Source organism: Ursus maritimus, unplaced genomic scaffold (assembly GCF_017311325.1).
Source record: "Ursus maritimus isolate PB19 unplaced genomic scaffold, ASM1731132v1 scaffold_2, whole genome shotgun sequence".
NCBI classification, from domain to species: domain Eukaryota; kingdom Metazoa; phylum Chordata; class Mammalia; order Carnivora; family Ursidae; genus Ursus; species Ursus maritimus.
The window spans coordinates 87378757-87395729 of record NW_024424452.1 but is presented as its reverse complement, the minus strand read 5'-3'; the positions used below and the strand labels follow the sequence as shown (position 1 = coordinate 87395729).

General features: G+C 45.5%; 1 long non-coding RNA gene across 1 annotated transcript in view; it reads right to left on the bottom strand.

The window, feature by feature from the left end:
- Positions 1–16664, bottom strand: part of LOC121104017 — a 54805-nt gene extending 38141 nt beyond the window's left edge. The window contains exons 1-2 of the long non-coding RNA XR_005836394.1: positions 15608–16664; positions 5712–6259 (exon numbers count right to left, since the gene is read on the bottom strand). This is a non-coding gene — a long non-coding RNA (uncharacterized LOC121104017). The remainder of the gene's footprint in view (positions 1–5711; positions 6260–15607) is intronic.
- Between the last annotated feature and the right edge of the window lie 309 nt (positions 16665–16973).

The window sequence follows — 16973 nt, the reverse complement described above, 5'->3', positions numbered from 1 at the left end:
AATTAACATATTTAAAATCAAGAACAAATCTAAGGCACAGGCACCTTTCTTACTCTTCATGAGATAAATATGATTTTTACGTAATTGATGTGTTTGGCTATTTCTCCACTGCCCCCCATTATCTCCTCTCATCCAGGAAGGGACGGAGTGATCATGATAAGGGGAGGAAAGACTGATGGGAGGAAGTAATGGAGCAGGGAGGCCGGAAGGAAACAGGAAGCTGGACTGTGATCAATCCCCTGGCATTCAGGGTAGCTGTGTTCAGGAAGGAGAAGGGCAGTAAAGTCACCCCCCAGAGCCCTCAGCTGGGACAGACGCACAGCCTAGAGGCAAATACACCAACCCACAAAGGCATGTCACACAGAGGTTATTTTCCTCTTTGCCTTTTTAAAAAAGATTTTATTTATTTTTTTGGGAGAGAGAGAAAGAGCTCCAGTGGTTGGGAGAGGGAACTGAGGGAGAAGCAGACCCTCCGCTGAGCAGGGAGTCCGGCAGTGGAGCTGGACCCCAGGACCCCGAGATCATGACCGGAGCCAAAGGCATACCCTTAACTGACTGAGCCACCCAGACGCCCCTTCTCTTTGCTGTTGAAGATGGGAAAATGTGGCTGAACCTCACGTGACAGCAGACGGCAGCTAACACACAGAATCTTGGATACCCTTCGTGCACGCTTATTCATCTCTAACCTTGCAAGGCACTTAGATTTTATAAGACTTGCTGAGTTGCAAGCAGCTGAGAATTTGGAATGCATCTCTGGAGATACACATTGAGCCCCAGAACTTCCAAGAAAACTCAGTGGGAGGGGAGGAAAAACAGTGCAATGACATGATGCCTTGTGGGCCCGCCTCGGCTTTGCTGATTCGCCCAGAGATTGCATTCCAGCTGCACTGCAGTGACCCGATGTTCCAGTAAACAAGGAGGGGATGGGATGGACAGGCCAGAGAGACCTCAGATCAGGCTACCCTGGAGCTTTTAAAATAGAACACGGGGGCCCTCTGGGTGGGTCCAGGGTTGGGGAGTTGCCTTTGTGCATTTCCTGGATCGGGAAGACACACCCACACCCCACATGTACACACATCCTCACTTCTGGTGGGTCTTGGAAAATACCAAAACCTCAGAGAGTCTGCGAGGGTCTGCAAGGGTCAGGAACTGCTGACCTCCTTCGGGGCACTTCCCAGGAGCTCCGGAGCTGGAGAGTGTAAAGGGGACACTGACTCAGACCAAGCCAGACCACTGACTAATGGAGTCTGCTCTCTAAGCAATACTTCTGCTTTCCAAATGGACAAAGGGACTGTAGCAGACAAACCCAGTCATTCAGTTCATTCCCCCCATTTGATGTCAGGGCAAAAAACAACGGACTGATGACCCTACGATTCCTCCAGTTTATTGTGCCCTCTGTGCCTCGCACCCACACATCCCTATTTTCTCCAGTCTCTACTTCTGTTTCACAGCCAGCAGTTGGGCCTCAGTAGTACTCAGAGGGGCTTAAGTAAAAGTATGAAAGAGTGTGCTCCTGGCTTGGAGAGCAAAGTTCTGGAAGTTTCTTCTCTGAATGTCTTCCACCTGGGGTAATCTGGGGGTCTGCAGCCCAAACCCATATATAGTTTCCCTCTTCCACCACATCAGTGTGTGATAGTCCAGGTGACGAGGTGACCAAAGAATTTATTATCCACACTGGGACATCTCTGAGAAGGAAGGGGGGTGCTATTGAAAACAATTCTGGGACAAAGCTGTTAACCAGGACACCCAGCCCCCTGCATGACCGGCGGGTCCATTTCTCATCCTGCAAGTCACTGTCACCCTTTCATAAGTCTGCCTTGCTTCATGAGTGATTTTTTTTTTTCTATGACTGATTCGTCCTTTCCCTTTCCTGGTTTTGGGCTATTATTTCTTTACTTTCTTCAATAACAGTCATCTGCAAGCAATAATTGCATCTCTATTTTGAAGTGGTGAAAAAGCGAGTTTTGAAAATTCTCCATGTAAAAAGCTGTATGATCCCATCCTTGGAACTCTGAGTGGTGTGTTCCAATACTCTCAATTCCAGAGTCTTGCTTCATTCGGAATGTTAGTGCCCAACTGAGTATTGTCAGCTTTTACTCACCAAATGGTCACACCCCAATTTTCGGACAAGCAAAACAGCATGAAAACGGATGATGAGTGCTTGAGTGCTCATGGCAGGAAAAAAGCCTTTCTCACGCTATTTCCTTAATCATAATGATAACAGAACCTGCCTCCTGTCTCTCTAGCGTGCTTAAAGCACCACACATATTGTTTCTCATGTTTACAGCCATCTTCATTTTACTGACTGGGGCTGTAAGTTGAGGCCACAAAGAGGAATTAGCCGGGTATCTGAATCCAGATCTATGTGGCCCCAAAGCCCATATCTGTACTCCATCAGCCCAGGCACCTGCTTCGGCAAACCTGACTTGCCCTCCTTCCCCAGAGGCCTTGGAACCATTAGACCCTGTAGATGTCAGCCTTCATCGCATGCCCAGGCCCTCCCACATAACTGGCCACTCCTTGTCAGTCATCTGAGCAGCTTAGACTAACCCATAATGGATGCTTGCTTACTATTCAGAAACCCATTTTTCTTTTCTTTTCTTTTTTTTTAAAAGATTTTATTTATTTATTTGACAGAGAAAGAGACAGCCTGCGAGAGAGGGAACACAAGCATGGGGAGTGGGAGCGAAGAAGCAGGCTCCCAGTGGAGGAGGGAGCCCAATGTGGGGCTCGATCCCAAGACCCTGGGATCACGCCCTGAGCGGAAGGCAGACTTTTAATGACTGAGCCACCCAGGCGCCCCAGAAACCCATTTTTCTTTTCCACTGATGTCCTTTTCCTTTTTGGCTGGTGATGATTGCATACTCCTGTGAGCCTTACTGTCTGCACACTAGACTCAGGCATGAGTCTGCACACTGGGAATGCATGGTAGGGCTTGGGCTAGGGGTCTGGTAATTTTGGCTAAAGTTCAGAGAAGTCAGAAAAGCATGCGCCCAGTAATAAAATGAGATTTTAAAAAAATCAATGAAATGAAAGGCTTAGTGACTTAGGGTCTAAGTGGCCTCCGTGAGCAAGACTGGGGACCAAGCCAGGTCTCCCAAGCTAAGTTCCTACAAGGGCAGCACTCTATGCCTGGAAGGAAGGAGCATGTCTGCTAAGAGTTGGAAGCAAAGTTGGAGAGACTTGGAATGCTTTAATTACCTGGTCCTTCCAAGCATCCGTTCTCATCCCAACTGACTTATCTCTGGATCATTCTGCCAGGTGTATGCATTTCTCTTGCCCTAAGAGACCATTCTTCACAGCGCTTTTCCCTTCTCCTCCTTCCTCACTCCCCCTCTCAAACATAGCATGGCTTGGAAATCAGACACCCTTGGGTTTGCTTCTTATTGGCTGTGTGACTTCGAGTATGTTTATAACTTCTCTGGTCCTCAGGCTTCTCATCTATGAAGCAGGGATAATAAAAACTCATAGATTTGTTGAAAGGATTAAAATAAGTAATCATTCACTTTGCATGGGGTAGGCACTAGATAAATAGTTATTATTGATAATACTCCTGTTGCTGTTATTTCAGGTTGGTGGACATTCCTCCCCCAGAATGAGCGAGCCCGAGAGCCGTGGGAACAGAGAGAATGTTAGAGATAAAGGGACCCTGGCATTCATCGAAACCTACTTCTTCATTTGGGAAGGAACCTGAGGGTCAGAGGGTGTTAATTGGCTTGTCCGAGGTTATAGGCCTGACTAGTTCCAACCTTCCAATAAGGAAGTTAATTAGTTGGAGGCGCGGAAGGAGCTTTGGCTTTGGAGTCAGACACATGCAAATTTGATTCCACCGGCCAGCATGGAGGAGGACTTAGAACTTTCAAACTGCTTCTGCCTCATTTCCTTATCTGAAGCATGGGGCTAGGAGAGCCCCTCTCTCAGGAGGGTGGAGAGGACTTAATGAGATCATGTACCCACTGGGCATCAATGGTTTGGTTTCCCCTCACATCATTGGAACATTCCAGGGCCGGTTAGGACAGGGTAGGCCAGTAGAAGGAACTGTATGGAGATTCAAAATACAGTGGGCTTTGCCTAAAAGATGAAATAGGGACATTTAGGAATAGCTTTTGCTTATCGATGCCCAAATGTGAACTTTACAATGGAGTTTGACACATTAATTCTGGTGAGGCTAAGAGCAGCTGGGGAAGATAATCTGTGGACAGACCTCGAACTCCAAAGTAAGAGAGAGGGAGGAGAGCTGAGGGGGTGGGGGAGGAGGAGTCAGGGAAGATGATCCCGAGGGTTTTACACTGACCTTCCAGAGTACCTTCCAAAACAATTTTGAAAGCACTCTGGTTTCTAGATGCAAATTATGGCAACACAAAGTAGGAGGTGGCTTTGAGATGAGTGACCATTTCTCAGATGCAGTGGTTTTGAAATAAGAAGCATAGATAAGTTTTGTAATGAAAAGTGAGTTCCAAGATGGGTCTGTTCCAAGATGAATATAGACAAGGACACTGAGACACTCCACAGCAGGTCAGCCCCCAAATGATCCAATTACAGGTTTTGAAATGGACCCAGGGGCAGAATTTAGAAACCTAAAATGGAGAGGCAGAGGAGAAGCAATTTTGTAACTAGACAAATGACTGACTCCAAAAGAGTCCTCTAGGGAGAAAGTGGTTTGGAAAATGCTGTGTAGGAAGTTTCTAACTACCCCATGGGAGTTAGAGTGGACTTTCCTAGGAATTATTAGGATAAGGTTGCTTGGGGTCTGAGAGGGGACTATGATTTTGTGCTTGCAATTCACCCAGGAAACTGGATGACCTGTGGAATGGAAAGTGGGAGCAAACACCATCAACAGAAGCAAAGTATGTGGCCTTATTCAACAAACAAAAACAGCAGGGAAATTTGTTCTGAAGTATGAAATCCTTAAGTACTAGGCCTACGTTTTCATCACCTCGTATTCCCAGTGCCTGGCAGAGGGAATACACTCAAAAAATATTTCATCAGTGAATTATGGCTTGGACTGCCTTATAAGATAGTGAGTTCTCCAGCATAGGAGGTATTCAAGTAGTAATCCCTTGGCAGCAACTGTATAGAGGGTTTCAAGTATCTTTTGGATGCGACTGATAATCATTAGGGTTCTTAGCGACCTTAAGATTCTGCGCACCCAGTAGAGAACAGTAACTCTCTAAGACAATTAGTTCTGATTTGAACACGGGGGTCCTCACATTGGCTAAAGGGAAACAAATGAGAGCCCAAGTCCTGACTCAGTGGGAAAACCAGCCATTTTTTCATCTAGTCTCTGGTCTAAAATCCTTCTTTAGACAACATTGGCTTTGCACTCTCACTACCGTATGAACACAGTCTGCTCTAGAGCGTTCTACCTGGCCTTGGCTCTCAGGTGCACTATGGCTGAGGCCACTGGCTGAGCACCAACCCATTCTCTCCTCTTCCCAGCAAACAGTCCTCATCTTCTGGTCCCACTCCAGTGAGCTGTGGCCACAATGGAATATGAGCAGGAGTGATGCACGCATGTCACTTTCAAGGCGACCCATAAATGCCCCCCACTTGGCTGTCTCCCATGCTCTTTCCCCATCTGCCAGCTAGGCGTTGACGCCCAGGACAGGGCCGGCAGCTATCGTTGAAGGTGGCAGTGCCTGTCGCTCCCTGGATCCTGCCCCCTACCCGCCCACCCTCTCATTAGACTGTTGGATGAGATAGAAACTTACTGTGTTCGACTGTTACAGCAGCATGCCTATCTAATCCAGACGTCCACCTTCCTTTGTCTTCCCCTCCTTTTTTCTTTCTCTGCTTCTTATTCTCTGACTTGACAAAGGACTCAGAGAAATCCATGAGGTTATGGCCACGGTCAGGAGAGATGGTGGGGTGGGTGAAGAGAAATGTCTCAAGTGGCTTTAGTCTCTTTCTTCTGCCCGAGATGTTGGTCTTTAAACATCCTCACCCCTAATGCAGAGGAATGTAAGTAGGGTAACCAGGTCCAAAGCGTTGTAACAGGCGAGCAGCAGAGTAAGCTTCAGACCCTCTCTTCTCTGCTGCAGGCTTCACTTGTCCTCTCCTAGCATGCCCTGGGCACCAGCTTCCCTGCCCTTTCCTACAGCTTAGGCAGAGCAGGGGAGGGAGGCAGAGATGTCGTCTTTGGGCTACAGCCATGAGACTAAAGGCCTTGCTCTTCTGACTTCTTGCATTTCTCTCCTCTTCTGGGAGTCACCAGCAATATCACACACAGGAGTGATAATGTGAGGAGTCTGAGTATAACCTGTAGGAAAGAAAGAAAATTATAGGTATATAGTTGGAGTGCAGCTTTGGCCTCTTTAATTTTCTCTCAGCCTTGTTTAGAGATTTTGTAAAAGAGAGTGAGGAGAGAGAGTGCGAACACAAGCAGGGGGAGCAACAGGAAGAGGGACAAGCAGACTCCCCGCTGAGCAAGAAGCCCGATGTGGGACTCGATCCCAGGACCCCAGGGGCATTACCTGAGCTGAAGGCAGATGCTTACATGACTGAGCCACCCAGGTATCCTGTTTCTGTTTTTGTTTTTAAGATTTTTTTTTTAATTTTTATTTGAGAGAGAGAGAAAGAGCACAAGCGGGGCCGGGGGAGGGAGAGGGCAGAGGAAGAGGGAGCGAGCAGGGAGCCCAATGCAGGGCTCAGTCCCAGGACCTCACTGAGATCATGATCTGAGGGAAGGCAGACGCTTAGCCAACTGAGCCACTCAGGTGTCCCATGAGATTTTTTCTTCTTCTAAATGGCTGGAATTCCTTGTTTCCTAGCATATAGTCTTCTTCCTTGTCCTGCCTCCTAAGCCTAGAGAAGGCCCTACAGTCTGTGTTCTCTTCCTGGCCTGACCGTCCATTCCCTTCCATGCCAAGCCAAAGCCTCTGTCTTCCCCTGAAATGATGATTGCTCTATTTGCCTTGCATTTTGGCCAAACTTTAAAACAGGCAGACTCTTAATGATCTTGATTCCATTTTAAGTACTGATTTTCTGCTCTGCAAGTTTTGGGCATTTCTCTAATTAACACTTTTTGTAAAGCCCCCTCTAGAAGAGACTGTTACATTTCATCTGATATGTGTTCTCTTCTTATTCTTCAGCAGTAGGAACCCCACAGCCACCTAGAATAAAAACTGTATTTGGTAGACCCCCTTGCAGGTAGGTGTGTCTACAAGAATACATTCCACCAATGGAATGTAAGCCGATGGCCAACTGCCATCTTGGATCATGAAGTGACCTTGGCAATGGAAGCCATGCTGGGCAGAGCGAAGAGACAGAAGGAGCCTCGTACCCCGTTCTAGCTGTAGATGGCCAATCTCTAGGCTTTCACATGAGAGAAAAATAATCTTGAAACTTGCGGAAGTCACCTTTATTTATGGTTTTCTGTCACCTGCAGCCAAACTAATTCAACTACTTTAGCCTCTGGCATTAAAAGTTAACCTTCCTTCCCCTCTTCTCTTTTAGAATCATATTGCATTAAAATAGAAACGATGTTAATTATTATCTCATCTGAGCCTTTCACTTCACAGCGAGGAAACTGAGGACCCCAGAGGGGGGAAGTGACTGAGCTAAGCAGGCCTGAACTGCTGCCCCGCGTCTCATACAAGTATGAGACTCCCATTTGCACCTCGTTCACTATCCAAGGAAGGTGTTGGCCTACAGCGAGCCTGCACAGCATAGTAAAAGGAACGCTGGAAAGGAAAGAGAGCTTGCTCTAACTTTCATCTTAAAGTGGTGAAATGTATGTATATATAAGTATAGCATATATACAAGCACGCGCGTGTGTGTGTGTGTGTGTGTGTGTGTGTGTGTGTGTGTGTGTATGTAAGCGCAAGGCTCAGTGGAGCAATCACAGTCATGGGAGCTAACTCCAAGACACTATAAATCTTCATCCATTCTATAAACATTAACTGAAGTCCTGTCACCTGGCATTCAGCACAGAGCAAAACAAATGGGTGTCTGACCTGGAAGTTGCCATCCGCAGGTAACCTATAATTACTAAAAGAAATGCCATAATTAAAAATGGTGGTAAATGGTACAAAAGAAAAGTGCAGATGCTATGAAAGAGTATAACTAGGAGTCTAATTTGGAATGGGAGGAGGCTAGAAAGCGATATTTATTTATTTACTTATTTATTTTAAAGATTCTATTTATTTATTTGAGAGAAAGAGACAGAAATAGTGACAGAGATAGCAAGAGAGAGCACGAGCAGGGAAAGGGGCAGAGGGACAGGGAGAAGCAGGCTCCCCGCTCAGTCCAGCACGGGGCTCGATCCTGGGATCCTGGGATCATGACCTGAGCCAAAGGCAGATACTTAACCGACTGAGCCACCCAAGTACCCCAAAAGTGATATTTAACCTGAGACTTAGAGGATAAGAAAGAATTAGCTGGGTGTTGAGCGTTCTGGTCAGCAGGAACAGCTGGGGTAAAGTCCTGTGGAGGGAGAGAAGATGAGAGAGTCGAGTACACCAAGACTATGGTGAGCAAAGGGGGTGGCCAGAGAGGAAGGCACGGCCATATCACACAAGCCGAAGGGGCCACATTGAGGACTTTAGGTTTTACCTAAGAGTAATGGGAAAACAGGAGATTTTTGAGTGCAGTGACCCAATGTGATTTATATTATAAAGGATCCCCCAGGACCAGATGTTTCTGGAGAGGGGCCCCCAACATATATAATCTGGCAATCTGTAAGAACATTCTTTGAAAATCTTTTATGAGTCTAGTTAATATGAAGAATGAATCCCTCCTAGTCACTGGTTGTGAACTAAGCCATAGAAGCATTCATTGCAGATCCCTGGATAAGACTGTGAATTCTGTATTCTAGCTCCACTGCCAAAATAAGCAAGGTGGGAAGAGTTTCTAGAAATATCAGGCCACCATTGGAAGAGGAGAGACCAAGTGCAAATGCAGACAGCATGGTTTTATCACACTAACCAGGAAAGGGAGTTAAACGTAAACCACAACAAAACATCAGTAATAATCCTTGGGTGGGGCAGGTTCCAAGACTTAATGGTTGAGAGCCACTGACTTCGTATGGTGAGTGAATCACACAGTTTCCTAAGAGTTTATTTGTGGCTAACTCATTCCAGTGGCCAACAGGGGAGCCATGTTACTTGGAGCTAGACATTCCAGCCCAGTCTTAGGAGGTTTCATTTTGGCTACGATGACCTGACTTGAAATATTCATGCTGGTGAAATTCTGGAGTTTCTGTTAAGCACAAATTCTAGTGGGTCCACCTGTATTTGAAAGATGTGTGGCCTCCTTCGACATGAGAATATTGGTAGTTTTCTCTACTGCCATAACAAACGTTGACTTTCCCACCCATTCCTCTGGTTTCTGAAACAGGTATTATGTTAATTAGCAGCATAGAACACCTTCCAAAATGCCTAACTTCAAACATCAACTGCCATCAAAAACCTAGTCTCCTTCCCAAATTTACTAAACGTTTGGTTAAGACAGTCCACGAGGCATGAGATCTATGCCCACTTCTAAATATTCTTAACATCTCAATGAACTGCTTTTACTATATTTATGCTTCAGCATGTTTTTTTCTCTTGCTTTTATCAAAAGCTGTTCAATTTCTCTTCTTTATTCACTGCAAAGTTGATATTGAGAACCTTATACCCCTTGGTACCTCCTCTTAGATAAAAAGAATGATTCTATTTCATTCTTTTCCCTCTCTGTCTTCCATTCTTCCTTTTTGTCTCTTTTTCTTTCTTTCACCCTTCACATGTCCAGAAAATCCTGGTCAAGTTTTATATTTCATCTCAGCCACCGCCTTACCTCTTGTGGTGGTTGAAAATTGGGTTTCCTCTTCTTAATTCTGTGTCCCCATTTAAATATCCTTAATTTGATAAACTAAACATTTCTGTTCCATGAAAAAGATGTCATTTTGAAAAAAAAGGAGAATATACATAAATTCAAGGACATACATTTTTCTTGTGTCTCAAGGTACATATCTGCTTTGACTGGTAAGCTGTGAGACAGACCACCAGTGGAAGGTTAGGATGAACGATTTGGTCATCACTGTATGATTCAGAGAGCTGCTTCCTATGAAACCAGTCTGAATACAGCAGGCAGTGTTCTCCCTTCTTAATAAATGTATCCTCAGGGCAGACTCTGCTAAGAACAGAGGAAGAGGAGGCAGGAACTGGATTCTACTACCTAGTGGCCTCCAACGAGCTACTAATCTTGAGTAAGTCCCAGTAGTTTCCTGGAGCTCACTTCCCTCAACTGTAGAAAAAAAAGTTGGACTGAAGATATACTGAGTCTGCTTTCAGCTCAAACACCCTGTGGCTCTCTAGCTTCTTCTAGAAAAGGCATAGAAGAGTGGTTCTTGCCCCCAAGAAGCTTGTATTCCTTCAAGGATATAAAATACAAGCCCATGCCCCATTTGTGAAAAATCACATGTAATCAAGTAGATCTGCATATTGAATGTCTAAGTTTGCCAATATGACACCTGGCCTCTTAAAATAACTATGCCATTTTTAAAAAAGATTTTTTTAATTTATTTGACAGAGAGAGAGTACAAGCGGGGGTGGGGGGGCAGGTGGGCAGCAAGCAGAGGGAGAGGGAGAAGCATGGGGCTCAATCCCAGGACCCTGGGATCAAGACCTGAGCTGAAGGCAGCTGCTTAACCGACTAAACCACCCAGGTGCCCCTAACTATGCCGTTTTTAAAGATGAAGTAGTTAAGAAAGAGAATTCTAGAAAGAATCAGCCACACATATATTAAGCTTCAGGAAATTGAATTTTATAAAATAAACAGAAAAGAGAGAATAATCCTGTGGTTAATGACTCCAGAAGGCAGGACACCTAAAAGGGCTTGGAAAATTACAAAAAAAATCCTTATTCATATAGTCATAAGTCATCCCATCTATTGTGCATGAGTGCCTAAACATGCTGAAAATAATACACGGAAACTAACAATTTGGTCATTCAAGGCCCTCAGACTTTAAAAAGATGAGTGTAAAAGATGAAAGAAAAGGTCCCAAAAGACCAATGTCAGAAAAAGCAGAGATGTGCAAAAAGCCTAAGAACGGCAAAGATTTTTGATTCAGTTGTGTTTGGAGCAGGGAGAACAAGAAAAGACTGAGCTGACTGCTTGAGGCAGATGGTGTAGTCTTACAAACAGGACTAAAGATCTGGAAGCCAATATGGGATCATTAAAAACAAGTCTCATCAAACTCTCCTTTGCTTTTTTTTTTTTTTTAATGAGATTACCAAACAGGTCATGTAACATAGCTTGATCTGAGCAAAACATTCTACCAAAGCTCTCGTTATACTCTCATGGGCAAAATGGGGAAACCCAAGGTGCCTTCTTAACTCACTGAGCAAATAAGCCCAAGAGGCTAAGTGGACCATGTTAGTCTGAACGCCAGGCGTGTCTCAGTGTTGTATCCTCTTCAATACCTGAATACGAAATTTGGTCTGAAGGTGCACATTATTGTACTCACAAATGACCTGAAGCCAAGAGGGATGACTGACATATATATTAAATGGTAGACTCAAGTGGAAGAAATATCTGGCAGGCTGAGGTGAGCAAGGTGGATGCATATCTATGTAGATACCTTGCTTTCAAAAATTACTGGAATTAGTTTGAGATGTGAGAGGTTTGACTTTACAGTTTTCACTTGAAAAGGACCTGGAAATAGTAACCCGTAGCACAACAAGGAATGGATAAGAACAGAGCCTTCCAATGGGCCGCCATCTTTGGCTATTTTTATAGAAATACGGTGTTCAAATTAAGGAAGAAAGTCTTTTCACTGTTTCTGTAGCATACATTCCATATTTGGAGTAATTTTTTTGATTCAAAGAACCAAATTAGAAAAGAATCTTTAACAAATAAAAGGAATTCTCAATAGCAAAGGTCAACCATGTCATCTGGGGATCAGAAAACATGGGGATATGCACCTGGGTGGCTCAGTATGTCGGGTGTCGTACACTTGATTTCAGCTTGGGTCATGGTCTCAGAGTCATGGTCTTGGGGTCATGGGATCAAGCCCAGTGTCAGGCTCTGCGCTCAGCAGGGAGTCTGCTTAGAGTCCTCTCTCTCCCTCTGCCTCTGCTGCTCCCCACCACCCCATGTGCTTGCTCTCTCTCTCTCTAAAATAAATAAAATAAATAAATAAATAAATAAATAAATAAATAAATAAATCTTAAAAAAAAAGAAAGAAAACATGGTGAGAACATCATAAAAAAATGGTGAAAGAAAAGGAAATAATCAGCTTTGGGGGGAAAAAAAAACCTGTAAGAATTCTGATGCTGAGAAAGCTCAGCTCCTTGGAGAGCAGCTTACGTGCTCCTTCTGTCATACCTCCCTGCGTAGTCTTTGTAGTCTTTATTGCCGTCTGAAGTCATCTTGTGTCTCTATTGTCTATTTTCTTTTCATCTAATACAAGATTCACAAGACAAGGGGCCCTGCTTGGCTGTTCAGTATTTTATCTGCAGCACCTAGAACAGTGCCTGGCACATAGTAGACACCGAGAAAGGATGGGACGGTGTCTACACAACTTACACAGGGCCTCCCTCACGTCAAGTGGGTGGGTACAAACAGATCTCTGGGGACTACTTGATAGTGTGGGATCTAGGAAGGGGCCATTCTTTAGAAGGCGTATGGGGATAAAACCCCCAAACATCTCACTCTATGCGGATGGACTTGTAGTTTGAGTCAAGGGTTTCTGCAGACTGCTGCTGAGGCTTCAGGCATGTCTGGACATGTCCAGATAAATGGTGGGAAAGGCTGGATAGAAATCAAATTTACACAAAGACGAAAAATCCTGCTGGAAAAACAACACAAAATGAAAACCTCAAACTATGCCCTCTAGCAAACTTTCAACCTATCTGGGCATGTCTGGTAATTTGGTGGGGTAATCAGTCACGAGTTTACTTGCCAGGAAGGGGGTGGAGAACTGGATCATTCCTGCATTGCTGGTGGCCATGTACAATGGTAGAGGCCTCAAAAAAACTATTCGGCAACCTCTTATAACACTACACATGCGATCACAATACAAGCTAGCAATTGGACCTCTAGCCATTTGTCCCAAAGAAATAAAAACTTGCATTCACACAAAACCCGGTAAAACAGCAGTTTTAGTCATAACAGTGAAACACTAGAAACAACCCAGATATCCTGCAGCAGGTCCACGGTTAAACGGAACACGACTCAAAATCTCCATGAATGTGCAGATAACCAGGGAATTAGGCCAAGTAAAAAAATCAACTCCAAAAAGTCACACACCGTATGACTAGACTTCTGTAATATTCTCTTTTTTTTTTATTTGAAAGAAGGAGAGAGAGAGCACAAGTAGGGGGAGCGGCAGAGGGAGAGTGAGAAGCAGACTCCCCGCTGAGCAGGGAGCCTGATGCAGGACTTGATCCCAGGACCCCAAGGTCATGACCTGAGCCGAAGGCAGACGCTTGACTGACTGAGCCACCCATGCGCCCCTAGATTTATATAATATTCTTGAAATGACAAAATTATAAAAATGGAGAACAGATTCATTGCTGCCAGGGATCAGAGATGGGGGTGGGTGGGAAAGGAGGTGGAGGTGGCTACAAAAGTCCATCTCGTGGTGACGGACGTGGTGACATTCTGCGTCTTGGCAGTGTCGGCGTCAACATCCTGGCTGTGAGATTGTGCTACCATTTTGCAACACGGAGCAAACTGGGTAAGTAGGACACAGGATCTGTCTGTATTATTTCTTATAACTGCACATGAACCTACAATCATCTCAGAATAAAAATCTAATTAAAAAAAGTTTTATTTGCAAGATGGGAACATGGGAAGGGAGTGAAAAATGCAGATAAGCCTCCCAGGAAAGAACTCATCTAAATAAAGAAGGGAACTGGCACTATGATCCTGACCTTCCAGAATGTAAGATCCAAGAGGGCAGGAATCGTGTCCACCTTATTTGTCACTGGATCTCTGGGACTAGCTAGGACACAGTCCGACACATCAGAGGGTTAAGACAAGGGTTCCCCTCTATCCAAATAAGAGCACTTAGATATTGACAAACAATGAGCTATCAAATCGGCTTGATCCCCCCCACCCCCTGTTTTGAACAACAAAGAGTTTATCCAAAAATTCACTGTACTCTGTGTGGTCCCTGAGTTCTGAGCCATTGAAAGACAGGCTAGTGATAAACCCAGCAGTGCAGCTACCAAATGGAGCAGAAGAGAGCTTCTTGGCTGTTCAATGCACCTCTCCCAAGGCCACCCTGACACATGAAACTGACAGAGCAATTAAGTTAATTTCTGCATCTTGCTGCAGGCATAGTAACACCTCTTTAGGAGCCTCTGACCAAGTGTAATTCCTCAAAGAGGGAGCTAGTGTCCCCTACTTCCCATCAAATACCCTTGACAGCCTGTGGACTTGAAATGAGTACCAACAGAAACTGCAGGCCTGGGAGTTGCAGGAAGAGTACAGATCCAGAGAAGCAATGGTCGTGTTGGTGAGTCCCGGGCCATGGCCCAGGGTGGTGTGGCCTCTGTAGGGCCCAGCAGAACTGGGACAATCACCGGGAGCAAAACTTCCATGAGTGGCCTTGTTCCTGAGCTCATGTGTGAAGCCCCTTAGGGATTCCCAGAACTGATCAAGGAGGAATTTTTTGGAGACTGCACTCCTGCATACACAGGCAGGGACCAGAATGAAGTAACTTGGACGACAGATTTTTTAAAATACTGGTGTAACCGTATACCATATTGGTCCTGATTTTCGCTAGAAAGCTGGATTTGAGATCAGAAGACCTCAACCCCCAAGCTTCAGGTTTATTCTCTAAAACTGGCATAATAATGTCTGCTCTGCCTCCTTTACAAGGCTGCTACTGAGAATTATATGAAATGGCGTACTATATATCAGAAAGCTTTTAGAATTATCAAGTACTATATGTATGCAATTTATGGTGTTATTTTAAGAGTGTTTCATTACTTCCATGGTAACTTCCTTCCTTTTATTTCATCTTCTAGAAGCTGCACAATTCCCAAGTCCCCTTTTTGTGCTCCCTATAAAATACCATGGTATTTCAGGTCATGTGTGATCTGGGCTATTTGAGGAGCGCATCTGTGGTGGTCTTTGTCTCTCTGACATCATCTATGAGTTGTCCTGGGACCAGAATCTCCCATGATTCCCTGCACCCCTTCCTAGGGCTCTGCTGAGGGTGTGGTCATGGGCTGTTGGACTGAATGAGGAGGGAGAGGAGCCAATTACCCAGAGGCTAGGAATTAGAAAATGGGCTCCAGAATTAGGTTCATAATTGCCCAATGTACAAAATTTTACAAGAACCATAACCTGGAAATTGAGGAGTGGTAGTGAATCCTGGAAATGAGGGGCTGAGAGCCGAGAAGTCAGAGGTCCCCCATCTGCGCCCCCCCATCTGCACGCTGCCCCACCCACAACCCTGCTTCCACTTCTTCCAGGGCTGATGCAGCAGGTGTGGCTTGTGTTTCCAGCTGAGAGAACAGAGCCAGCTCCTCACTCACACTTGAGGGAAGCAGGGGCTGTAGGCTGGTGCTGCTTCATTCATTCATTCATTCATTCATTCACTCATTCATTCACTGAGCATCTGCAATGTGCTAGGTGGCAGGGATACAGACCTGACTAAGGCAGGGTTTCTTACCTCGAGACCCTCTCAGCAAGCAGGTGCTGCACAGAAGTCTCAGGAGAAAGAAGGAGAGAGCGGTGCTGGAGATGAGTGCACACACCTGCCCCAGGCTGCCGGAATCTTCAGCTCAGGGAGCTCCTCAAGCTGCCAGCAAGAATGAGTCCCACAAAGGAATCTGAAGGTTTCAGGACCTGCCATGACTTAGGTAGGCACAAGGACAGACAGTTGCCTTTGCAAACATGCAGCAAGGACAGTGAGTAGGCACCTGGCCTCTGGTGGCAGAGCGATCTCAGGTCCCACCTTGATTAGGCTCTCACAGACTGTGTGGGTTTGCTGGGAGGATGGAATTACATCACAGCTGTAAAAACCTGAACTTGGCGTATAACCAATACGTGGTGACTGCTGTTCCTTTACTTTTATATCCAAGAAATAAGAATTGCATCCATCAGGATTCAGTGTAGGAAACAGAAATTGCTGTATTTACATTAAGCAGGAAAGTATTTAATCAAGCAATAAGATGTTTACAAAGTGAGTAGAATGGCTGAAGGAGAGCAGGCTCTAGGCTCAGGCTCCAGAAATGGCTCCCAAAACAATATAGAAATGACCCACTGGGAGACTGAGCACCTCTGGGAACATCTGGATTCCCGCTAGAATGCAGAAGCTGGGGCTACCCCTGCCTCTCAGGACCCAAGAAGCTAAAAATGGACTCCAGAGCACCACTACCCAGAACCTTCCCACTCCCACCACTTTGCTTGCTAGCAAAAATGGCTACAATGGGAACAGGTTCTGCCTTTCACTTCTTATCCTGAGTTCATCTACTTGGTGCAAGACAGTCTGCATCTGGAAATCAACACGCAGAAACGCCTGGAGAGCGAGGCGCTCAGCTTTCGGACCTCCTCGCCTAGGAGACTGGGATGAAGGCTGTGTGAGGCAACGCACACAGCCGCCAACATGTACGGACTGCCACGTTCGGGGTACTCCTCTGTGTACTTCGTGCCAGGCCAGCCTCTGAGCAATCCAAGTACTATTTCACCAACGCGGCAACAGAACCCTAAGCAAGTTGCTTATCCTGGGTCCCAGAGTAAGGGGTGAAGGTGAGAGGTGAACAAGTTCTATCTTATTCCAGAGCCCATGCTCTTTTTTTTTTTTTAAAGATTTTATTTATTTATTTATTTGACAGAGAGAGAGACAGCCAGCAAGAGAGGGAACACAAGCAGGGGGAGTGGGGAGGAAGAAGCAGGCTCCCAGCGGAGGAGCCTGATGAGGGGCTCAATCCCAGAAGACCAGGATCACGCCCTGAGCCCAAGGCAGACGGTTAACGACTGCGCCACCCAGGTGCCCCTCCAGAGCCCATGCTCTTAACCAGCGTATTGGACTACTC